At 44.1% G+C, this 26,114-nt stretch overlaps 1 protein-coding gene across 1 annotated transcript in view; it reads right to left on the bottom strand.

The window, feature by feature from the left end:
* LOC116990944 (cadherin-18-like) overlaps positions 1-26,114 on the bottom strand; it is a 794,245-nt gene that overhangs the window by 541,946 nt on the left and 226,185 nt on the right. Inside the window, exon 2 of the mRNA XM_033049123.1 lies at positions 18,191-18,335. The gene's annotated coding sequence lies outside the window, so the exon portion shown is untranslated. The remainder of the gene's footprint in view (positions 1-18,190; positions 18,336-26,114) is intronic.

The following is a 26,114-nucleotide window of genomic DNA, read 5'->3' as shown; positions in this document are numbered from 1 at the left end:
GGGATATGTATGATGGACAGCTGGTTCAATTGTACCATCTGACACTGTAAGCCCAAGTTAAAACATTCTCTAGTTGTGAATCTGATTGTATATGTTTCTGCTCAAACCTTCATTGCCACCAGGTTAGTTTGTGGTGAAGTGAAAGCCCTTTAATTACATAGCAGAGGAACCCAGGCTAGAAAACAAATGTCAAATCCCAGAGAAAATAACAGTGGAGCAAGAAGATAAGACGCAGAAATGCTGGAGTGAGTCAGTGAATCAGGCAGCATCTCTGGAGAAAAAGAATAGGTGACTTTTCCGGTCGGAACTTTTCTTCAGACTATTTCTGAGTTGGAGTCAGACTTTTCCTGAGTCTGACTGTTTCAGGGCAAGAATACCAGTACAGGGTGCAAGTGGCTGATAAACTTGGCAAAGTTTCTACTTGCATACAGGTTGAGTAAAGTTCATTTAATTCAAGGAAAAAAAAATGTGCATGTCTCCAGGTAGATGTAAAATAATTAACATTAACCCTGCCATTCTGCAACGAGAGTAGATTTGTAGATTGGGAACTTGGCAAACATGTGACTAATGATATAATTATTTTCCCGAACATCAAGTTAATTCTAATTCTATACATTAATTCCAGATTGAAGGAGAATATGGCACAGGGATAGATAGATATATACTTTGTTGCCACATGTACCATGAAGGTACAATGAAACTCTTTGATTTTTGCATACACATTACACTAAAGAGACGCCACAAATCGTCGACAAAGTTACAAAAGTACCTTGAAATATTATTGGTTCCATCTTCTTCCATTTCCCCCCCCTCCCCAACCAACCCCATCGGTCACTCTTGTTCTCATCAGACCCCAAAGCCATTTCCCTTTGTTCTCCGCAACACGGCTCGTCCACCTTGGCCCCCAGGAACTCCAACCTCGATGTTCCATGTCCCTCATCATTCTTGGCGGCGTGATTCTCACAGTGCCGGTGGCTCAGGCTGGAGTTCGGAGTCTGCAGTGTGCAAGCAGAGTCTACCGGTCTTAGTCATAGAGCCAAAGAGTGATATCATTTGGAAACAGGCCCTTCGGCCCAACTTGCCCACACCGGCCCATCCAACATATCCCAGTTACACTGGTCCCTCCTGCCCACATTTCATCCACATCCCTCCAAACCTGTCCTATCCATGTACCTGTCTAACTGTTTCTTAAATGTTGAAATAGTCTCTGCCTCAACTACCTCTTCTGGCAGCTTGTTCCATACACGAACCAAAAGGTCCTCCACCGTCGTTCTGTGGTGAGCGATCCACGGACTACGGCGTATGATTCTCCATCATCCGTCCATGCCGTCAGTGAGTCGCCCTGCTGGCTGGGTCCTTCCCAATTTAAAGTGTAAAATATTCCCTTCTTCCTTTAAAGCAGGTCAAAAAGGTCAGGAAGGGAAATTTACTGTCATCTTGTCTTGTTTCTGTTATGCCAAGCACAAGTGGGTGAATCACCATTAAACATTTTTTAATAACAGCCATGTTTAGAACCTCATTAATGGACCGTTAAATAGCTTGAGTGCTTTGAACCGTGACAGAAATGCAGTTAATTTCAGCTCAATTGTTGGAGGCAATACGTTGCAGGACAGACAAAAATAACAAATTCTTCTAACCTTGGGCATGGGGATAAAAGACTTGACTGTCATCCCATGATTAATGTGCTCCTCCTTCTGCTGCTTCTGCCTACTCCCCCTATCAGACTGGAAGATAGCAGGCATTAGTGAGCAGACCCTACATGTGCAGAGGTGAAATGGGAAAACAAATAAAATAAATTAAATTATCAATGTGAAGCAAGTAATTAACTTCCCTTCAGCTAACGTGGCAAGAGAGTACATTTTGAAGCCTTCAGCACCTCACAAGGGAATGGGCACTATATTGCACAGCCTGCAAAGATAAACGTGGCAATCCTGATGCATTTGTTAAGTGCTTATATTGATGCTGTGACCAATCAATGTTGGTAAATTGGGAATTGGGTTTTATATATTGTTGGGTCCGTCCCCCATTGTAATATTCTACAACTCACCCATGCACGAGGTGATGTTCAGTGAAAATGGCGTTCCCGGCCCAGCAAGCCCTCACCCAACTGCGAAGGGATTACTTAGTCAAATCAAACAAAACTTGCTACTGCATGCCCCAGGCGAATGGTAAGGTGTGCCAAAAATGGACCAAGAGTGGACCCCTCTAACTGCCACTGCAACTTCAAGTGATTTTTCACAAACTGGATTTTGTTAAGATAAAAATGTGAATAACTTGTAAAATATACCATCAATCTGAACAAAACTTGATACAACACACCACAGGACAATGGTGAGTAAGATGGTAGTGCTATCGTGTACCATTGTAGCGCTATCATGTACCATTGTGGCGTAATCCAGGGCATGACTCACAGGCTTCCAGACTCACAAACAAACAAGATGAGAGTTGGGTCCCTGCCACACGGGAGGCCTGGTCCCCCAACGCAATCCATTCCCCCAATACAATATTCCACCACTCACCCATAGCCCCCTCGGGAGACCTGGTCCCCCAATGCAACCAGTTTCCTAATACAGTATTCCACCACTCACCCGTACCCCAAGGCAACCTGTTCCCAATGCAATATTCCAACACTCACTCATAGCCCCCAACTGCACAGTGGCAGCTCATTTCCCCATGTCCCCCAGCACAGCCTCCCCCTCCTTTTTTACCCTCCCTCTTCTTAAACTTTAAAAAATTAACTTTTCACTTTGAAAAATCATTCACTTGAAAAGTCTGTGGCATTCTCTGCCTCAGAGGGCGGTGGAGGCAGATTATCTGGATGCTTTCAAGAGAGAGCTAGATAGGGCTCTTAAAAGCAGCGGAGTCAGGGGATATGGGGAGAAGGCAGGAATGGGGTACTGTTTGGGGATGATCAGCCATGATCACATTGAATGGCGGTGCTGGCTCGAAGGGCCAAATGGCCTACACCTGCACCCCTGCACCTATTGTCTATTGAAAAATCCAATTGCACTTGTTGCGAAGACTCAGTGTCCTGTGATTTGCAACATTGTAACGGGCAGGGTCAGCAAGTGCAATTGGATGTTTTACAGTGAAAAGTTAAGTCGGCAGTTTATGTAAATGAGACCCCATTGTTATGTCATAGCTGCTAACTGTCACTGCAACTTCAAGTGATTTTTGTCAAACTGGGTTTTGTAAAGTTAAAAATGTGAATAACTTGTAAAACATACCATCAATCCGAGTAAAACTTGATACAACACACCACAGGACAATGGTGAGTAATTCATGAAATCAGGGTATGACTCACAGACAGACACACAGAGACAGACTGCTGTGTCCCTGTCACACGGGAGGCCTGATCCCCAAAGCAGTATTCCACCACTGACCCATAAAACTCAACTTCACTGACGTGGTGATGACTTGCAAAATATATGATGAATGTGAATGCATCTCACTCCCTCTTCCTACCCTTCTCCTCCTTTATTCCCCCTCATCCCCCAGCACTCTCTCCCCCTCCTCTTCACCCTACCTCTTCTTTCCCCTCCCCCAATCCCTCCCTCACATTCCCTCTACCCTCAATCACTCTCTCCCTCCCTCCCTCCCTCCATAACTCCTTTCCCCTCGCTACCCCCTCCTAACCCTCTAACGCCCACCTTCCCATTCCTCAGCCCTTCCCCCCCCCCACTATCCCTCCTCACCTCCCCCACTCCCCTCCTCTCCCTCTATTCCCCACTCCCTACCTCCCCCACTCGTCTTCCTCTATTCCCCCGCCTCCCCCATGCTCCATCCTCACCTCCCCCACTTTCTCCCCTCTCCCTCCCTACCCCCACCTCTCCCTCAATCCCTCCAACCTCCATCCTCACCTCCCAAGGATCTCAAGGGTGCCGCTCCTTTCCCTTGTTGCATGCCCGGAGCAGCAGCGCCACCGCCCTCAGAGCCAGGCTCAGCGTCCAAGCCTCATATCCTTGGCGCGGCTATTCCCCGCGCCCAAAGCCCGCCAAGCGGGCCTGGATTAGCAGCAGCAGCCATCGGCCTTAGAGCCAGCCTCAGTGCCCAGTTCCCGGATCGTCGGCGCGGCCCCTCCCCGCCCCCGGAGCCAGCTGCCGCCGCCCTCAGTTGCAGCCCCCAGCCTCAGTGCCAAGGCGTTGGATCCGCGCGGGCCCGGAGCAACAGTAACATGGAAGTAATCTTACCCGTGTCGCGTTGTGAAAAAAAGATGGCGATCAGAATTCTGGAAAGGCCCCAACTGTGCAGGCATAGCTGAGGACCCGTTGGGTACCCTATGTGACACTAGTAAAGACGCACACGGGAACCCTCCCTCAACTGCGCATGAGCGGGCGATGTTTTGTTAATTTAAGTTTTAAACGTTAATAACTTTTATAAAATACCATCAATCTGAATAAAACTTGTTTCATTTACACCACAGGACAATGGTGAGTAAGGTGGGCCTAATTGTAGCACTATCATGTACCACTTTTGTGCAAATAGAAGTACAACACAAATCTGCAAACAATAGACAGAGAGAGGCACAGAGAGAGAGACACAGAGAGAGACACAAAGAGAGACAGAGAGCGACACAGAGAGAGACAGAGAGAGACACAGAGAGAGACACAGAGAGAGACAGAGAGAGAGAGACACAGAGAGAGACACAGAGAGAGACACAGAGAGAGAGAGACACAGAGAGAGAGAGACACAGATAGAGAGAGACACAGAGAGAGAGAGAGAGAGAGAGAGAGAGAGAGAGAGAGATAGAGAGAGAGAGAGAGAGAGAGAGAGACAGAGACAGAGACAGAGAGACAGAGACAGAGAGAGAGAGAGACAGAGACAGAGACAGAGACAGAGACCAGAGACCAGATAGAGAGAAGAGAGAGGAGCGAGAGCAGAGAGAGAGATAGAGATAGAGCGCGAGTAGATAGAGAGCTAGATGAGCTCGCGCTAGCTATATAGCTATGCAGAGAGCGCATCTCTCTCTAGCTCCTCTTCTAGCCTCTCGCGCGATCTCTCTCGTCTCTATCTGCTACTCTCGCTCGCTACCTCCTTCGCTCTCTCTCCTTAGATCGCCAATCAATAAAGGGCTATAGGCCTATTGCGAGTTTATGTTCAGGGACATATCTATCCATGCACTGTATACTTGTATTTATTAATTATGCATTTTAAATATGTATGTCATGTTTTATACTTTGGCAATATAACAATGTTTTTATCATGCCAATAAAGTTTTTTAATTGAAATTGAAAATTGAATTGAGAGTGACAGAGAGAGACACAGAGAGACACATGGAGAGACACACAGAGAGACACACAGAGAGACACACAGAGAGACACAGACAGAGAGACACAGACAGAGAGACACAGACAGAGAGACACAGACAGAAAGAGACACAGAGAGAACACAGACAGAGAGACAGAGACACAGAGACAGAGACACAGAGAGACAGAGACAGAGACACAGAGAGACAGAGACAGAGAGAGACACAGAGACAGAGAGAGACACAGAGACAGAGAGAGGCACAGAGACAGAAACAGAAACAGAAACAGAGAGAGAAATATATATCAATCACATGGCCACTGACTGCTGTTGACAAAGTTATCCTTACCCTGATGTGAACTCACACGTATGGATGGAACAGGTGCCAAAATTCAATGGGTCTGTCCTTCTCGAAGTTCAGATGCTTCAAAACCTTTTCTTCAATAAGCTTCAAGTCGTGGACTAATAGAATAATACAAGAAATAGGCCCTTTGCTCAACACATCCATGCTAACCAAGATTCCCATCTAGCAACTTCTTCTAAGTGAAAAAATTGCTCATTTCAATCCTAGAGATTGTGATCATTGCTCCTCAACCCTAATAGGCCTTTTTCACGGGGCGACTTGACGCAAGAGTTAACCAGAGTTTAACATCGTGGGAACCTCGTGCGATAACAGTACGGCATTCGTGGACCACCGTGGACCACCGTGGCGCTAACGGCAGGTAATCGTGTAACTTGGTGACTCTGGAGAAAATTCAAGCAAGCTTGAATTTCTCCAAGAGTGACTTGTACACTTGTGGTTGAAGATTGCAACATTATATGAACGTAGTGGCCAGTGCGATATCCGTGCAATATCCGTAATAACTCTTGCGGTTACCGTGGGAACTCCTGCGAACGGTAAATCCGGAAGCTGGACAGAGGGGACAGAAGGTGAGTAAAAAAGGTGTTCTCAATATCCTTTAACTGGCGAAAACTTTGGAACTAGTCGTTCGGTGCGAGTTGATTAAAAAGTGTTTGGTAATTTCAAACTTCAAATCAAATGTCTCTCAAACCTGCTGATTGTATCTGATTCCACTTTTCGTAGCAAGTTCCACTTTTCGACACAAAATGCTTGAATAACTCAGGCAGGAAGCATCTCTGGAGAACATGGATAGGTGACGTTTCGGTTCCAGCTGGGAAAGAGGAGGCAGGATCAAGCGTGGCAGGTGTCGGAAGGAACTGCAGATTCTGCTTTAAATCGAAGATACACAAAATACTGGAGTAACTCAGCGAGTTACTCCAGCATTTTCATCTCTGAATGGAAGGAATGGGTTTCCCAAACTCACCCATTCCTTAAACCCATTCTTTCTCTCCAGAGATGCTGCCTGTTCCTCTGAGTTACTCCAGCATTCTGTGTCTATCTCAGGTAATAGATGGACACGGGCGAGGGGGCAGATGGTTTGAACAGAGACCCTAGATTAAAGCATAGTCTGTAAGATAGGATTGTGAAGCATGGGGAAGGAATGTTTGGGGGGGGGGGGGGTGAGAGGGGTGAGGGGAGGGCTGAAAGAGTCTAGATGGGCCACAGTGGGGTGGGGTGCGGGCGAGGGAAGGATAAGAAATGGGAGAAGAGAGAGGTTGTTAGAGGTTACCTTGTGGCTAGCATCCGTCCATCCATGAGAGATGATGGTGTGGCTTTAGAAACATAGAAAACAGGTGCAGGAGTAGACCATTTGGCCCTCCGAGCCAGCAGCGCCATTCACTATGATCATGGCTGATCACCCAAAGCCATTCGGCCTATCAAGTCTACGCCATTCAATCATGGCTGAACTATCTCGCCCTCATACCCCATTCTCCTGCCTTCTCCCCATAACCTGTGACACCCGCACTAATCTCTGGGTTAGGCAGCAACTCCACTATTGTGCCGCAGTGCCGTTCCAAAATTCCCTGTCTGCGTGTGTTTTTATATCCCAGCCCAGCTTTAAACCTGGGAATGGGAAGGGTGATTTTACAGAAAATAGAACAATACAGGAGGGGACCAGTAAATGGTCAATTAGGGGAGGGCACCAGTAAATGGTGAATTTGGGGAACGCACCAGTAAATGGGGAATTAGAGGAGCGCACCAGTAAATGAGGAATTAGGGGAGCGCACCAGTAAATGGGGAATTAGAGGAGCGCACCAGTAAATGAGGAATTAGGGGAGTGCACCAGTAAATGGGGAATTGGGGGAGTAAATGGGGAATTAGGACAGCAGCAGTGATAGTCATTGATTGTGTTATGTTATGCACGGATATTACACTGGTGTGAACTTGTATAATACGCTGTGCAGCAAAACTGGACCATGAGTTTAAGATCAAAGATTTGCGTGTAAATTGATATGACTGATAGACACAAAATGGACCCTTCTTCAGACTCTCTCCAGAGATGCTGCCTGTCCCGCTGAGGTACTCCAGCTTTTTGTGTCAATCTTCGACAGATTGGGTTTGCTGTAAATGTCTGTATGTTAATATGTGTGTCTTTTCCTCTTGGGCATTACTTTGTTTCTGTTGGTGGCTCCACATTTTATGATAGCCTGAAGTGTGATAAAGCTTTTACCTCAGCAGTTTGATTGTCAGTGCTTGTTTACCTCATTGTTAAATAAATATATTTTTTACTATCAGCTTGATGTCTGCAATTCTTCATTAACACATCACTACAAGATGAATGTCTCTAATGTTATAATCCCTCTCATGCTGAAACACAAAATAGTTGAAGGGAGGTGATATAATCACATTTTCATTAAGTTTCATTTTTGAGTGTTCAGGTCCATCAATTGTTGAGCTATTTAAACGTTTGAAAGTTTCACCTCTCGGTAGAAAATAAAATAAGCCAATCAGCACGGTAAATGTGAGACAAAGTCTTTATTCCTATTTGACAATATAAAAAGACGACTTATTGCACATATTGAGAGAAGGTGCATCACACCAAACATTTATCTATAAAAGGGCCTCGCAAACACGAAAATCAACAAATGAGGCACTCTAGATTATTTTAAACACATTATATTAATTAACCTCCGCAACAAGCCTAAACTCAGGCATTAAAAGGGACAATGCAATGTGCTATATGGCAGGTTTTGCGGACGAACATCTTATAGGAAGCACTTTTCAGAGGACAACACTAGAAAGTCAGCTTATTTGCTATGCATTTCTGCTAACATGCAGTAGTGTTCCTGTGGTCGGCTACCCATCAATATAGCTGTCCTGCCATGGCACACTCCCCAATTGTGAATGTAGTAAGCGCAGAGATGGCCTCTTTGCTCTTTCACACCCAGTGAGACTTCCTCTTAATTCTCTTTTTAATTAATCTCTCCCTTCTGCCTTCACGCAAGCGTCCTCGATGCACAGTGGGCTGCTGCATACAGCGCGTCAATGAAAAAACCCACCATCCTGTACTCAAAACTACTTAGTATAGGCATGTCTCCAAATGAGCCAATTCAACCAAGGGAGGATATTTATAGTGTGTGAAAAAAAAGTGACATCATTTGTGCCACGTGTAGTTCACAATGTTCATTCAAGATTTAATGGGAAAGCTCGGGAGACGGACAAGTCACTCGCACAAATAACGGAAATGCCGAGTACCGTGGGAACTCTTTATCTACACCCCGTTATATCATGTGATATCGTGCTAGACCACGACCACTTCACTCTGGTTACATCTTGCGTCAAGTCGCCCCGTGAAAAAGCGCTTTAACACTCTTGTCTACCAATAAGCATCTCCTTCTATAAAGCCAGGGTTCTCTTATAATCCAGACAGGTCTATTATAATCCATTTTATTTGGGGAAGAAATAGAGGTTTTTTCACTTTCTATCAGAACTAAATAAATTTATCCTAGTTATATTTTATTTTATATAGCTTCTATGAGATAAGCTTTGGTTTCCCAGAGACATCCAAGACTACCTCGGTGTCGGATAGAACACATAACTCACGGCATTATGGTACCAAGGAGGACAGCTAATTTGACACAAATGTTCTTAGAGATAAAATGATTATATAAATACATGCTTCTACCATGAGAGCATTGAGCTTCACCTTCAGGTAGAGAAATGGTTTCACCTTCGGGGAGAGAAAAGGAGTTTCACCAAAGAGGGAGACAGAGAGAGCGAGTTTGGTGCCAGCCACGCATGGAGAATCAAATACTCAGAGAGACCTGTTATTTTGTATTGTTACGTTACTGATAGTTGATAGTTCTTCTGTATTTCACTTGTATTTCACTTGTATCTTGCTTTAATAAATAATTATCTATGTTCTTCAGTATGTGCTTTCTCCATTCATTGATGCAAATCTTGAATCCTTCATATATTCCACTTTAAATATATTTTCCAGAATCCCAGAGTTAATCGACTATCTTATAGAACAGTTTACTAAGAACATTCCAGCTATTTTTCCAAAGCACAAAATCAATCCAACAGAATGAAAAACCGCCAAAAAAACTCCATACTGAAGCCTTGATTCTTTGGAGTCCATTAATACAATTCCAATCTGATCCCCGACAACACATTTTCTCTCATATATAAAAAGTAGATGGAATAAAATCCTCAGATCATGAGTTCTGCCTTTCTTGATGTCCTACCAATTTCAGTCAAACCATTATAGTATTATTGCAACTTGCAATGGAAATAATAGCTCTTTAATTAATTCTTTTGTTTATGGAAACAAATGTTGTTAGGTATGTGATAATTAGCATATGTAATTAGCATATGTAGTTAGTGTCTTGGCATATGTTGTGCAAGTACGCATGTGCGGTGTGACTCTAGGTGACATCCTGCAGTAAAGAAGCTTGTATGATTACTCCCGTGTCCGAGCCTTTATTCAAGTGTTCTAAGCATTCCGAATACACAACAATTGGCGACGAGGATAAAAGAACGAAGATAAGAACAAGGCCAGCAAGAAGAATCAAAAACAAAGTTAAAAAATAGAAGTGTATTTGGGATCGAAGTAGAACAGCACGAAGCCTAAAGATTTGGCGCCAAATGGTTTTGAATTGGCGTCAAAAGGAGAAAAAAAAGGTAGGAACGGGAAGTAATAGCTCAGGGAAGAGCGAAGAAAAACAAGCAGGGCAGTCAAACGTCCGTCGTTTGAACCTCAAACGTCGCGTGAGGGCTTCGTGCCGTGAAGCCAACGGCCAGCCCCAGTAGCAGCCACAGACGTCGGGTGGGGGGCCTAGTATCATGAAGGCCATGGACAGGTCTGGAAAAGCCACCGACAAAAGAAGACCGTGTTGCCCACAGCCAGCCACAGATGTCAGGTGAGGGCCTCGTAACTGTGTAGGCCACGGACAGGTCTAGAGAGCCACCGACAGAGGCTGAGTCTTCAGCCCAACCAGGATCAGTCAGCCCGGTGGGGGGAGAAAGTAAAGAAGGCCTGGTCGGGATCAGAGTAAGCCCGACCGTGAGCAGAAAAGCGGACAGGCCCACGAGAGAAGCGGAGAGAAGCCAAGAGCCATGAAAGCCCGGTCGCAAGGGACGGCCGAGAGCGGGGAAAGCCCGGACGTGAAAGGAAGTCTGCCCCCGAGCGAAGAGTGGGTCCGCGCGAGAGAAGCGGGACACAGCACTCAAGCACTGCAGCCCGGTCGGGAGCAGTGTCAGCCCAGTTGTGGAAGTGAAGCAGAGAAAGCCCGGTCGCGGGAGTCGGCTGAGAGGGGAGAAAGCCTACAACAAGTGAGGCACAGTCCCGACGCTTGGAACAGCGGGGACCAGCAGCAGAAAAGAGCAGCGACTCACCTTCACCTTCCGCAGGGTGACCAAGGGAGCCAGCAACAAGCCGTGCAGCGGGTCCAGTAGCAGCCGGGAGGGCTGTGGAGACAGCGGGCAGGCAAGTCGGCGGAGCAGTGGTGGAGAGGAAGGTCAGCAGCAAAGCAGCAAAAGCCAGCCTGAAAGGCCAGCCTGCGGTGGCAGCGAGAGCCAGCAGAGGCAACAGCAACGGCTAAGCCAGCAGCAGCATCGGAGGTCCGGAGTGGCCCGCGGTGTTTAGAAGTGACAGTGAAGCCCCGGGGGGGGGGGGGGGGGAAAGCCAGCAAAAGCAGCAGTGGAAGTCGAGGATGCACCAGAGTCCATAGGCCAACAAGCTGGACTGGTGAAATCCTTCACAATAAAAACACTGTTTAAATGTTATGCATTATTCACTATTCCTTCACCGTAAAAGCAGGAATGTTTGAATGTAATGCATTGGTCACTGTTATTAATAGTAAATCTGTGTGCATAGAAGGAATATGGTTTAAAATGTTCTAGTTGGCATTAACCTGAAATGTTGGTTATTAGTATGAATCTATTATTATAAGATTAAGTAATAGTCAGTGAGATGGATAATCTCTTAGAATGTAAAAGAAATAAGTCCAGTGCAGAGAACACTGTGTGAGAGAACAGAACGTAGTGTACCTGAATAGCAACAATGTAGCATGGCTACTTCAATTGTAGGACAGTGGCCCCAGTTAGAATCTGGGTGCAATTTTGAGAAATGGACTGAAGTTTTGGAGGCTTCGTTCATTTCTAATGATATCACTACAGAGGAGAAGAAGAGAGCATGGTTCATATTAGGCATAGGAAGAGAGGGTTATCATATCTTGCGTACGTTACTGCTGCCAGCAAAGCCCACAGAGAAAACGTACGAGGAGTGTAAGGAGCTATTAATTGCTCATTTCTCGCCAAAACCACCAAGGGCATCCAGAGGCAAGGAGCCTGAATTAAAGAGGGCAGGGAGTCCCTCAGTGGACAAAGGTCAAGTGCAAACGGACAAAGGTCAAGTGCAAAGGACAAAGGTCAAGTGCAAAAGGACAAAGGTCAAGTGCAAACGGACAAAGGTCAAGTGCAAAAGGAAACGGGTCAAGTGCAAACGGACAAAGGTCAAGTGCAAAAGGACAAAGTTCAAGTGCAAAAGGACAAAGGTCGTGCAAAAGGACAAAGTTCAAGTGCAAAAGGACAAGCGTCAAGTGCAAAAGGACAAAGGTCAAGTGCAAAAGGACAAAGGTCAAGTGCAAAAGGACATGGGTCAAGTGCAAAAGGACATGGGTCAAGTGCAAAGGGACCAAGGTCAAGTGCAAAGGGACACAAGTCAAGTGCAAAGGGACACAAGTCAAGTGCAAAGGGACTGTCAAGATCAAAGGGACCAAGGTCAAGATCAAAGGGACCAAGGTCAAGTGCAAAGGGACACGGCAAGTGCAAAGGGACCAAAGTCTAGTGCAAAGGAACCAAAGTCAAGATCAAAGGGACCAAGGTCAAGTGCAAAGAGACCAAAGTCAAGTGCAAAGGGACACAAGTCAAGTGCAAAGGGACACAAGTCAAGTGCAAAATGACCAAAGTCAAGTGCTGAATGACAAAAGTCAATTGCAGAGGGAAAAGGCCAAAGGTAAAAGGTAAAGTAAAAGGAGTCAAAGGCAAAGGAAAATTGCCATTCAAAGGGCAACTCTAGTTATTCAAGCTGCATTTAGGGGTATGAAGGTACGGAGAGAGATCCGGAACAAACAGAAGGCAGCAACGGTAATACAAGCAGCATTTAGAATGCATAGAGTATACCGTCAATACAAGGCAATGAGATTGGCAGCTATAATAGTGCAAACCCATTATAGGGCACACCTTCAAATGGTAAGTGATCGCAAAACTTACATGAAGGTACGCAGCAGTGTTGTACTGCTTCAGGCAGCCTACAGAGGAATGCTTGTTCGAAAGCAACTGCGGTGCATGCATAAATCTGCCAAGGTCATACACACTTATTATCAGATGCATAAACAGCGTCAGTATTTTAAGAAACTACGCTGGTCTGCCATTGCGGTACAGCAACGATACCGAGCATGCCAGATAAGAGATGTCCAAGTGAGACAGTATGATAGTTTGAGAAAAGCAGTGATTTGTATTCAGGCCTAATACCGCGGGATCAGAGTCAGAGTATTGGTAGAGAAAATCAAGGCAGCACGCCGTATTAAGTCATTCATAAGAATGTGCATTACAAGAAAGCATTTCTTGATGCAAAAGGCAGCTGTAGTCACTCTGCAAGCAGCATACCGTAGTTACCGATTAAGGGCATGCTACAAAGCTGTGCGTCAAGCAGTCATTTCGATCCAGAGGTGGTACAAAGCATGCAAAATAGGGCATTCCCAATTTGTGCAATATCAGTCAATGGGGGATGCAACTATTACCATTCAGACTGCCTACAAGAGTATGATGGTTAGGCAGTGGGTTAAGCAAACGAGAGCTACTGTAAAAGTGCAGTCAGTACTCCATATGAGTTGGTATCGGAAAGAGTTAAGTGGACAAATAGATAAACAACAGAAAAGGCTTAAATGATACAAAAGGCTTAAACAATATAGGAAAGCCAGTGTTGTATTGCAAAGAGAATATAGATCCTACTTCTTGATAAAGAACCAGAAAGGTGACTTAAGAAGACGAGTAGATGAACAACAGAAAAGGCTTGAACGATGCAAAGAAAGGGTGAATAAATGTGTGACAATTAGTAGAAGCTGCTAATAGAAAAGTCTAAAGACTAAAGTCTAATTGGCTGGTCGGTCAAGACAAAAGTAGGCAGGACCGATTGCAATTAGGACACTTCAGTATAATCCAGCATGGAGCCTCCTTCACTGGTCATGGAGCCTCCTTCACTGAGCAATGGACAAAGGGTTAGGCATTGCAGAATCTCATGAAACACCAAGAGCAGATAAATAAGCAGAGAAGGGAAACTGAACAGCAGAGGAAGCTGCTAGAAAATGGAAACTTGCAGCCATGGGTCAGATCCCACCTACCAATAGGAAAACAAAACAAATACATGAACCAGAAAATGAGAACTCATAAAGCAAGGGGTAATGTATTTGGTTTAAGTATAATACCATTGTGCAACAGTATTATTCAATGATGGGTAGGAAAAGAGCATATACCGTACAGGTGAAATGGACTTAAAAGGGGAGGAGTGCGGTGTATGTAATAGAAATGGTATTACCTGCCTCCAAGTTAAAGGGGGAGGAGTATTATGTATGTAATATAAATGGTGTTACGGGCCTCCAAGTTAGAAGGGGGAGGAGTGTTGAGTAGGTAATAGAAATAGTGTTACCTGCCTCCAAGTTAAAGGGGGAGGAGTGTTGAGTATGTAATAGATGTGGTGTTACCTGCCTCCAAGTTAAAGGGGGAGGAGTGTTGAGTATGTAATAGAAGTGGTGTTATCTGCCTCCAAGTTAAAGGGGGAGGAGTGTTAGGTATGTGATAATTAGCATATGTAATTAGCATATGTAATTAGTGTCTTGTCATATGTTGTGCAAGTACGCATGTGCGGTGAGTCTCTAGGTGGCATCCTGCAGTAAAGAAGCTTGTATGATTACTCCCGTGTCCGAACCTTTATTCAAGTGTTCTAAGCATTCTGAATACACAACAAATGTCTTGTACAGAATTCCTCTCAATTATTTTACATTCAATGGAGCATTACTACATCATTCTAAGTAGCACAATATACAACTGTTACTTTCTTAAGGATATCCATGTCAGTGGCAAAATTGATAATCAATTGCTGAAAATTATGTATTATTCTGAGAGATTTAAGGTTTTACCATCATTTGAATGAGTATTCTGTTCTTGCACCCACGTCATTCCACACCATTGACCCTTATCATTTTTCAGATTTCAGGTATGGATGAGCTCACTTGAAGCAGTGCCATGATGTTGCAAAGCAGACAGTGCATTCTTAGGGGAATCGAGAACCAGAGAACATAAGTTTAAGGTGAGGGGGAAAGTTTTAATGGGAACTTGAGGGGTAACATTTTCACACAGAGAGTGGTGGGGAATATGAAATGAACTGCTGGAAGAGGTAGTTGAGGCAGGTACTATCACAATGTTTAGGAAACATTGGTTTAAGGGGATATGGGCCAAACGCAGGTTTTTTTGTTAGAGGTACAGCATGGAAACAGGCCCTTTGGCGCACCGAGTCCACGCTGACCAACAATTTAACACTATCCTACACACACGCTAGGGACAATTTTATACATACACCATGCCAATTAACCTACATACTTGCATGCCTTTGGAGTGTGGGAGGAAAGCAAAGATCTCTGAAAAACCCACGCAGGTCACAGGGAGAACGTACAAACTCCGTAGAGACAGCACCTGGAGTCAGGATCCGGCACTGCAAGCGATGCAAGGCAGCAATTCTACCGATGCGCCAACATGCTGCCCTGGTGGAACTATTGGAAATAAGACATGTTGGTCAGTGTGGGCAAGTTGGGCCAAGGAACCTGTTTCCACACTGTACGATTCTATGACTTTGAGAGGAAGATCAATGGAGTCAAACAGTGTGGAGAAGGTGAATAAAATCACCCAGGCAATGGGAAAGTAGAGAAATTTAGTCAGAGGCCAGGGAATAGATCAGGCAACAGGAACCAAAAAGGATAATTTTGATCCTTCCAGCATTTAATTATTGTGATTGTTGAATTGTTTAATATTCTGGATTCTGGGCAAATGAAAAATGCTGAAAAGCTTGAAAATGAAGAAGATCCTGTTGCTGTCAGTTTACAGGTCCTTCTCACATTCCTGAACTGCAGTCTTCAACTTTTCTGTCTTAAATTACAAATACTTAATGCTCTATTAACTGTGGAACAGTAATTTGAAACAATGCTCACTGTCACAACTATGTTATATATTTTTAGGGCTTAGCTTCCTGAGAATCATAAAAGTCTACATGGTAAATCCTGTCCAAATCAGACAGTCAAAAATGGGAACTCCACTTCCCTTTCCTCAGAAGCTACTGGAATCATTGAGTATTGTATTAGTGCACAATAAATTACATGGAATTAACAATTTCCACTTAGAAAGGTTGCATGTCTTTAGGGCTTAGTTTCCTGAGACTCATATAAAAAGATACTTGGTATATATTCATGGTGCTGTGCAGCTATTTTAGGAAGTCAAAGGGGAATCAAAATGACATAATTTCTTCCAGAAACCAATACACGAAAGGGAAAGACAGCAGAGTCCAAAAATTGAGAGGAATTGCGTGTCGGCGCAACTATTCAAAAGTTGAGGTTCAAAACTTGAAAAGTTCACACCATCTCCCAAGAGACAGCTGAAGTAGAAGATAGCTTGAGAGAACAAGGACATTTACACTCTCCAAACTGTTGAGTGCTTTAACACGATTCAGCACAATTTGTTTCAACAAAATTTGATGGAATTTCTTACATGCAAAAGTAGAAATGTAATCCCACGCATGAGTAAATAACATGAATAATGTCCTGCCCATGGAGAATCAACAGGAACACTATAATCTGTTTTTTTTGCACCTGGACATTTGATGGGAATACCACTTAGCAACATATGGGAAGCCTATCCTGTCCAGTCTTCCAGCACGTCACCCTTATCTTTAGTTTAGCTTAGAGATACGGTGCAGAAACAGACCCTTCAGCCCACCGTGTCCGCACCGACCAGCGATCCCTGCACATTAACACTATCCTACACACACTAGGGACAACTTTCACTTAACCAAGCCAAATGAAGGTGCATAAATGTCTTGGCCCTGATACATCCAAGCTCAGTGTGGGTAGCGAGAGATGAAATTGCAATAGTCCTGACAGAACTATACGAATCGTCAAGAGATAGAGGGCAGCACGATGGCACAGCGGCAGAGTTGCTGCCTTACAGCGCTTGCAGCACTCTTGGTTTGATCCCGACTGCGAGTGCTGTCTGTACAGAGTTTGTACGTTCTCCCTGTGACCGCTTGGGTTTTCTCTGAGATCTTCAGTTTCCACCCACAATCCAGATGTATATGTTTGTAGGTTAATTGGTTTGGTATGTGTAAAAATAGTCCCTAATCTGTATATAGGATAGCGTTAATGTGCAGGGATCGCTGATCGGTGTGAACTCGGTGGGCCGAAGGGCCTGTTTCCACGCTGTTAATCTGAAACTTAAAAACTAAAATCACAACAGTTAAAATCCCTTGCTTTGCCAACCTTATTAGTCTTGCAGCTGTCTGCAATCTCCTGATATATTTGTTCCTATATTTCCGATTGACTGACGATTTAGTACACTCCCAACAAGGTGATCATCCCCTTTTTATTTCTCAGGTGCATCCATATAGCCTCACTGGATGAACCATCAGTAATGTCATCTCAGACTACTGCTGCGACATTTCTGCTAAATAAATAAAGCAACTTCCCCTTCTCTTTTACCCCCACTTTTATCACGCATCAGTCCTACAATGGATCCCGTCTCCCTGCCAATCTAGTTTAAAACCTAAGTAACACCAGCAAACCTTTCCCGCCAGGACATTGATCTTTCCCATTCATAAACTACCCATCCCTCTTACACTGGTCACCTCTACCCCAGAAGAGATCCCAATGGTCCAAAATTATGAATCCGTGCTCCATTCATCAACTCAACCACGTATACATCTTTCTTAGAAACAGAGAAACATAGAAAATAGGTGCAGGAGTAGGCCATTCAGCCCTTCGAGCCATTCAATATGATCATGGCTGATCAACCAAAATCAGTACCCTGTTCCTTCTTTCTCCCCATATCCCTTGATTCCGTTAGCCCCAAGAGCTATATCTAACTCCCTCTTGAAAACATCTAGTGAATTGGCCTCTGGGTCTGCCGCCACAAACAGTAAGAGTCACTGCCTACATGGGCATTGTGCAAAACATATTTGCTCTTTCTTTTGATACCTAATCAGGTATAGCACAGAATCAGAGTGAGCTTCACATTAGCTGGACTAAATGTATAAATAAAGTTCCAACATCATTTTCTTGACCCAAAGAGTTGGCAACCCACTTTGTTCCTCTGTAAACATCCTCTGATATTCCATCACGAGTAAATTAATACAATGCAGAAACAAGGAACTGCAGATGCTGGTTTACAATAAGAAGTATTTCATTCAAGATAAATGACTTGTAATGATTAGGTGTGTCAGCATACTGTTACCGATAAAGAGATATGGGCCACTGAGAAGACAGGGAACAGGTGACTTACGATCCTGGAGAAGGTGTCAAAGAAGCTCCTCAGTGATACACAAATGTGAACTTGTCAATCTTGCCAAAGATGTGACATCCTCCAGCAGAACACATCTTCAGAGCACACATCTGTGACGTTTACCATGGGTTCCTTTCATGTATGCCTAATGAATTAGAAGAATTATATTGTTAGATGACTTCTCTCATGTGGTTATCATGCAAACAGTAAAAACAAAATTAACACCCTGTGGTATTTTGGCATGATATCTTCATTGCTCAGCATCATTTCTCAGTATTACCCTGCACAACCATAATTTTCAATGTGTAGTCATGAATCAAGAAGCATTAAAACTGACATTCCATACAGGATTCCTTTATAAAATATTGTCAAGAAAACAATTGTTTGAATAACAAGGGTTCAACTTTAACAAGCAAAAATTGACATTAACTGAGTGGCAAAGCTCAAAGATAGACTTTGATAGACTTATCACCTTTTCACCACTGATATTCCAGTCACTACCTTGCTGAAAGCAGCTGTCCTCTGACTGCCAGGCACATTCACCAGTCAGTTGTCGGAACCATGCATAGCCTGATTCACAACTGTAACTACAACTCTGACCACAGTTCACAGGGTCATACTGAGTTGATCATGAGCCCCAGCACCGAGCCACCTAATCAGAAATCACTGCGTATTACTCTGAAGGCGGCACAGTGGCACAGCGGTAGAATTACAGCACCAGAGACCAACATTTGACCCTGACTACGATACGTGTGATATCTATACGCAGTTTGTATGTTCTCCCTGTGAATGGGCATGTTTTCCCCGGGTGCTATGGACTCCTCCCACACTCAAACAACGTACAGATTTATGGGTTAATTGGTTTCGGTAAAAATCTAGTTTAGTTTATTGTCACGTGTACCGAGGTACTGCGAAAAGCTTTTACCACGCAATAATGTGGGGGGGGGGGGGGGGGGAAGGTGTTTTTGACTTCTTACAGTGGTGGATACAGCAACAAAAATGTGAATTTTTCAGCAGATTTTAAAACTAATAAATGTTTCAATGCACAAGCTATCGGCTGCATTACGGACTGCTGATCCATGATCATAACTTCTCCAAGACCAGTGGAATCTAACCTCTTGTTTTGTCTTCCTTATACTCTAACTCCAATTTTCATTCCAGGAGTTAAATCAAACTAAAAGGAAATCAAACTTATAAGTTCATAAATTGTAGCAGCAGAATTAGGGTGTAGCATCAAATCTACTGCACCACATAATCGTGGCAGATCTATGTTTCCCTCTCAACCCCATTATTCTGCCTTCTTCCCATACCCCCTGACACCCGTGCTAATCACAAATGTATCAATCTCTAAAGAAATTCCTCCTCATCTCGTTTCTAAAGATACATCCCTTTTCTTCTGAGGCTATGGCCTCTGGTCCTAGACTTTCCTACCAGTGGAAACATCCTGTCCACATTCACTATATCCAGGCCTTTTTCACCAAGAAATGCAGAGATTTTGTTCAATTTAATCCTGGTAGAACAAAGAACCTAAGAACAGTGTTATCCTGTACCATCACTTTTGGTATCATGTCAAGGCTTTCCTTCTGGAATTATAATTGACTGCAGCCAACACCAAATTCTTCTCCATGGTCAATGGTCATACATTTACAACGAGCATATTTACAAAGTGTGAACTAACACAGATTAATTTACAGTCCGATATATTATCAATATTTATAATTCAAAGGAACATGAGGGGATGGAGATATTTTCCATTGTCTTTAAACTCATAACATGCATTCCTGTCAATCCACACTTTGAAGTTTAGTCTACTGAAGTCATATGGAACGAATTTCAAAAGCAGTGCAACAAGCCCGCATTATTGTGTACACTTGGTTCCAACAAACGGGATTACTATCTGGGCCAATATGTCCTGGTATTAAGTGGTTGAAGCAGGAACTACTAACAGTTGCACCACGTTGCTCCAAAATTGACCTCAAGTTTTAATTCCAATTGATTTTTTTTACCATAGAGCCAAAATAACCAAATTTCAGGCCACCAAACAACCTCCCTCCCCCCACCACCATTCTTTATTCACCATTCCAAATTGATAGCAAACTGGTTTGGCTTCAAAATAGACTGAAAATCATCAGACCATTGTAGTTTGGGGAAAACATTTTGGGGTGAGAAGATTAGATAAATAAATAGTTGGGAGGGGGGATATGCCTTGAGGATAATGTACAGAAATTGCATGGTACGCATTCTCTCCCCACGAGAGAATGCGTACCATGCAATTTCTGTACATTATCCTCAAGGCATAAATAAACCATTTATACAGCAGATTTTAAAGGCCTTGTCACTAGGCAGTATTGTGAACGTAGCCCAGACCATCACACAAACCAACCTCCCTTCAATTAACTCCATCAACACTTTACACTGCCTCGGCAAGATCACCAGCATAATCAAGTACGGGTCGCACCCCAGACACTCTCTCTTCAAAGGGAGTTTGTGGAGTGCCTCCGTGATGGATGCTTAGAGCAGCTTGTATTGGAGCCTACCAGGGAGAAGGGAATTCTGGATTTTGTGTTATGTAATGAACCGGATTTGATAAGGGAATTTGAGGTTAAGGAGCCATTAGGAGGTAGTGACCATAATATGGTAAGTTTTAATCTACAATTTGAGAGGGACAAGGGTAAATCGGAGGTGTCAGTGTAACAGTTGAACAAAAGGGGACTATGGAGCCATGAGGGACGAGCAGGCCAAAATTGACAGGAAAGACACCCTGACAGTGGAACAACAATGGCAGGTATTTCTGGGAATAATACAGAAGGTGCAGGATCAGTTCGTTCCAAAGAGGAAGAAATATTCCAAGGAGAGTAAGGGGCGACCGTGGCAGACAATGGACGTCAGGAACAGTTTAAAAATAAAAGAGGAGTACAACGCAGCGAAGATGAGCGGGAAGCAAGAGGATTGGGTAATGTTTAAAGAGCAACAAAAGATAACTAAAAAGGCAATACGGGGAGAAAAGCTGAGGTACGAAAGTAAGCTCGCCAAGAATATAAGGATAGTAAAAGCTTCTTTAGGTATGTGAAGAGGAAATAATTAGTTAAGACCAAAGTTGGACCCTTGAAGACTAAAAAAGGTGAAATTATTATGGTGAACAAGGAAATGGCAGATGAGTTGAACATGTACTTTGGATCCATCTTCACTCAGGTGGACACAAACAATGTTCCTGATATACTAGTGGCCAGAGAATATGGGGTGACGGAGGAACTGAAGGAAATCCACATTAGGCAGGAAATGGTGTTGTGAGGTTATCCATTTTTTAAGAAAGGCGGGAGGGAGAAAACAGGGAATTATAGACCAGTTAGCCTGACATCGGTGGTGGGGAAGTTGCTGGAGTCAATCATAAAAAATGAAACGGCGGCACATATGGATAGCAGTAACAGGATCAGTCCGAGTCAGCATGGATTTACTAAGGGGAAATTATGCTTGACTAATCTTCTGGAATTTTTTGAGGATGTAACTAGGAAAATGGACAAGGGAGAGCCAGTGGATGAGAGTGTACCTGGACCTTCAGAAAGCATTCGATAAGGTCCCACATAGGAGATTAATGGGCAAAATTATGGCACATGGTATTGGGGGTAGAAACATAGAAACATAGGTGCAGGAGTAGGCCATTCAGCCGTTCGTGCCTGCACCGCCATTCAATATGATCATGGCTGATCATCCAACTCAGTATCCTGTACCTGCCTTTTCTCCATACCCCCTGATCCCTTCAGCTACAAGAGCCCCAGAGTGCTAACATGAATAGAAAATTGGTTGGCAGACAGGAAACAAAGAGTAGGGATTAACGGGTCCCTTTCAGAATGGCAGGCAGTGACTAGTGGGGTACCGCAAGGCTCGTTGCTGGGACCGCAGCTATTTACAATACACATCAATGATTTAGATGAAGTGATTCAAAGCAACATTAGCAAATTTGCAGATGAAACAAAGCTGGGTTGCAATGTGAAGTGTGAGGAGGATGCTGTGAGGAGGAGTGTGTTTTTTTTTTGTTTTTTTTTTATGTGGGGGGGGGAAGAGGGTTAGATAAGTGGGAAACCGTTCTTCAGTCGCTTCCTGGAGAGGACGCGACTATTATTCGAGTCGCGACCTCGCCCCCCCCCACCCCCCGCGGCCTACCTACTGGATTGGCGCGGCCTTTCCTGCCAGGACCGACCAGAGCTCCAGCAACGGCGGCGCAGCACTGGATACATCGCAGAGTGGACGATGCCTCACCTGAGATCACCGTTTGGTGCTCCGGAGTTTTGGACCTGCTGCATCGACATCATGGAGCTGTGGTTCGCGGAGCTCCCAACGCGGGCCGCGCTGACCAACATCGCGGAGTCCTGCGACCCTTTGTCGGGGGTCGCCAGCGTGAATCTCCGCCCAGCTCGGACTGTGGACCTCGGGAGCCGCGGACTCCGGTGTGAGGTGGCCGAATTAGAGGACCGGGTCGCTGAGGATGTTCTCCCGTTCGACGTCGGGGTGCCATCATTCCCGGCGAGAGGGCCTGAACATCGGGCTACCCATGGCGGCGACTACGGGGTGCTCGAGAGGCCCTGACATTGGGTGAACATCTGGGAAGATCAGCGAGGAGGTTGACTGGACTTTGGTTCCTTCCCTCACAGTGGGGAACTTTGGTGCCGCTGTGGGGATGTTGTGTCGTAGACTTCTGTTTTTTGTGCTTTTTTAAATTATTTATTTGTATGACTGTAAGGAAAATAGCATTTTGTTGTCTCTTAATTGAGACAATGACAATAAATTGAATCCAATCCAATCCAATGCTATGAGAATGCAGGGTGACTTGGACAGGTTGGGTGAGTGGGCAGATGCATGGCAGATGCATGGAAGTTGCAGTTTAATGTGGATAAATGTGAGGTTATCCACTTTGGTAGCAAAAACAGTAAAGCAGATTATTTCCTTTAATACAAGTTGGGAAAAGTGGAGGTACAACGAAATCTGGGGGTCCTTGTTCATCAGTCAATGAAACATGCAGGTACAGCAGGCAGTGAAGAAAATGAATGGTGTGTTAGCTTTCATAATAAGAGGAGTTGAGTATAGGAGCAACGAGGTCCTTCTGCAGTTGCACTGGGCCCTAGTGAGACAGGTAGCAATACTCCACAACCTGGAGTATTGTGTGCAGTTTTTGCCCCCTAATTTGAGGAAGGACATTCTTGCTATTGAGGGAGTGTAGTGTAGGTTTACACAGTTAATTCTCGGGATGACAGGACTGTCATATGCTGAGAGAATGGAGTGGCTGGCCTTGTATACTCTGGAATTTAGAAGGATGTGAGGAGATCTTATTGAAACATATAAGATTATAAAAGTTTTTGACATGCTAGAGGTAGGAAACTTGTTCTGGATGTTGTGGGAGTCCAGAACTAGGGGCTACAGTTTAAGAATAAGGGGTAAACCATTTAGAATGGAGATGAGGAAACACTTTTTCACACAGAGTTGTGAGTCTGTGGAATTCTCTGCCTCAGAGTGTGGTGGAGGCCGGCTCTCTGGATACTTTCAAGAGAGAGCTAGATAGGGCTCTTAAAGATAATGGAGTCAGGGGATATGGGGAGAAGGCAGGAACGGGGTACTGATTGGGGATGATCACCCATGATCACATTGAATGGCGGCGCTGGATCGATGGGCTGAATGGCCTACTCCTGCACCTATTGTCTATTCTCACCTCGCCATCAGGCAAGTGGGGCAGAAATGTGAAAATGCAACTCTCAGGGGCAGTTTCTTCCCAGCTGATATCAGGCGTATCAATCACTAATAAAAGAGTGGTCTTGATCTCCCACTAAATGTTAATGCCTTTATCCTGTATTTCAACACTGTGGACATGTTGAATTTGGCTGACTGGATAGCATGCAACAAAAATGAATTTTACTGTTCCTCAGTACATGCGATAATAAACTAAACTAAATGAAAATGAGTTTCCTTTTTGCAAAAAAAGACCCCAAAACTTGGAGTAATTCAGCGGGTCCGACAGTATCTGAGATCATGGAAAAGTAATCTTTCGTGTCGGAGCCCTACTTCACTCTGACCCGAATAGTCGCCTATCCATGTTCTCCAGACATGTTGTCTGCCCAAATAAGATACTTCAATACTTCATGGTTTTTATGCAAAGCAGCATCTGCAGATCCTTGTGTTTACAACTTTAATGATTGAAATTTAAATGAACAGGAAATTGTGCAGTTACCACCACCAACAACCATTTGCAGTGCAGCATTTCAAAGCAGTTACCACCACCAACAACCATTTGCAGTGCACATTTCAAAGCAATAACCACCACCAACAACCATTTGCAGTGCAACATTTCAAAGCAGTTACCGCCACCAACAACCATTTGCAGTGCAGCATTTCAAAGCAGTTACCACCACCAACAACCATTTGCAGTGCAGCATTTCAAAGCAACCACATTTTCATTTTCAAACCACATTAAGGGCACTTACAGTTGAGTAGACATGTGTTCAGTGTTATTCACAGCTCAGAGAGACATGCCCCTCTCACTTCCACCATCTTGCAGAGACTGAGTGAGGCACAACACTTCCGCATTTTATAGTCCCTCCCCCTCCCACCAGCAGGGGCGGCAGAGAGTATGTCAACATTATTTAAACATTAATAACTCCTTTATTTTTCATCGATGGGAAAAATCCTCTTGTCCTGTGCAGCGGAGGGGGACTCTGAGTAAGATGGCCAAAAATCACAGCGGTAAGTTGCAGCTTTTTTTTTCAAAAATCATGAAACAGATTAACAGGGTCAAGATCTTACTTTTAGTAATATAGATAAATCAACTAAATATTCTTGATATTCCTTCTCCAGTTAGTACAGCATTTTGATTTAACTAGCAGAATCTAAACTAAAGACACATTATGTTACAAAAGCAATTTCTAATTTTGTCAGGTGAATGAAATGCAAACCTCCTTTTTATTGAAGTAGGTTTGGAGAGTCTTAATTCAGCTCTGAGTAGAGTTGAGGATAAATCCAGGTGGCCATGATAATGAATGCCATATACACAAGGATGCAATAAAATTCCTGTCCACATGAAGCACGCAGCATAAACAGTACTTTTCTGCTATTTTACGCTTGTCATTGTATTTTTTGTTGTATTTACCAATACAACCATTTTTCTATGAGGATGTTGGCAGGACTAGAGGGTGTGAGCTACAGGGAGAGGTTGAGTAGGCTGGGTCTCTATTCCTTGGAGCGTAGGAGGATGAGGGGTGATCTTATAGAGGTGTACAAAATCACGAGAGGAATAGATCAGGTAGATGCACAGTCTGTTGCCCAGAGTAGGGGAATCGAGGACCAGAGGTTCAAGGTGAAGGGGAAAAGATTTATTAGGAATCCGAGGGGTGGCTTTTTCACACAAAGGGTGGTGGGTGTATGCAACAAAGTGCCAGAGGAGGTAGTTGAAGCTGGGACTATCCCATTGTTTAAGAAACAGTTAGGCAGGTACATGGATAGGATAGGTTTGGAGGGATATGGATCAAGCGCAGGCAGGTGGGACTAGTGTAGTTGGGACATTGGTGGCCGGTGTGGGCAAGTTGGGCCGAAGGGCCTGTTTCCACACTGTATCACTCTATGATGCTATGACAATGACAAGTGTAAAATAGCTGAATGGTGCAAGATAATAATGCAAAATTCGAGTAGTGTTAACTAATATTAAAGTACAGCAATTGTAGTAAAGATAAGAGTATGAGTATACGGTAACACCTCCAGAATGAGGTGTGAAAGTAGTGATTGGTTCAGGAGTATGATACCGATATAGAGAAATCTGTTCTTATGGCTGGATGTCTGAGCCTACAAGCTTGCGTATCTTTTAACAGAAGGTAGAAGAGAGAAAAGGGAATGACCAGGGTTGCAAGCATTCTCTACAATACGTCCTGCATTCCTGATGCAATGC

Source organism: Amblyraja radiata, chromosome 2, assembly GCF_010909765.2.
Source record: "Amblyraja radiata isolate CabotCenter1 chromosome 2, sAmbRad1.1.pri, whole genome shotgun sequence".
Lineage (NCBI taxonomy): Eukaryota > Metazoa > Chordata > Chondrichthyes > Rajiformes > Rajidae > Amblyraja > Amblyraja radiata.
Note: the sequence above shows the minus strand (reverse complement) of the source record. Positions and strands in the feature narration are given on the sequence as shown.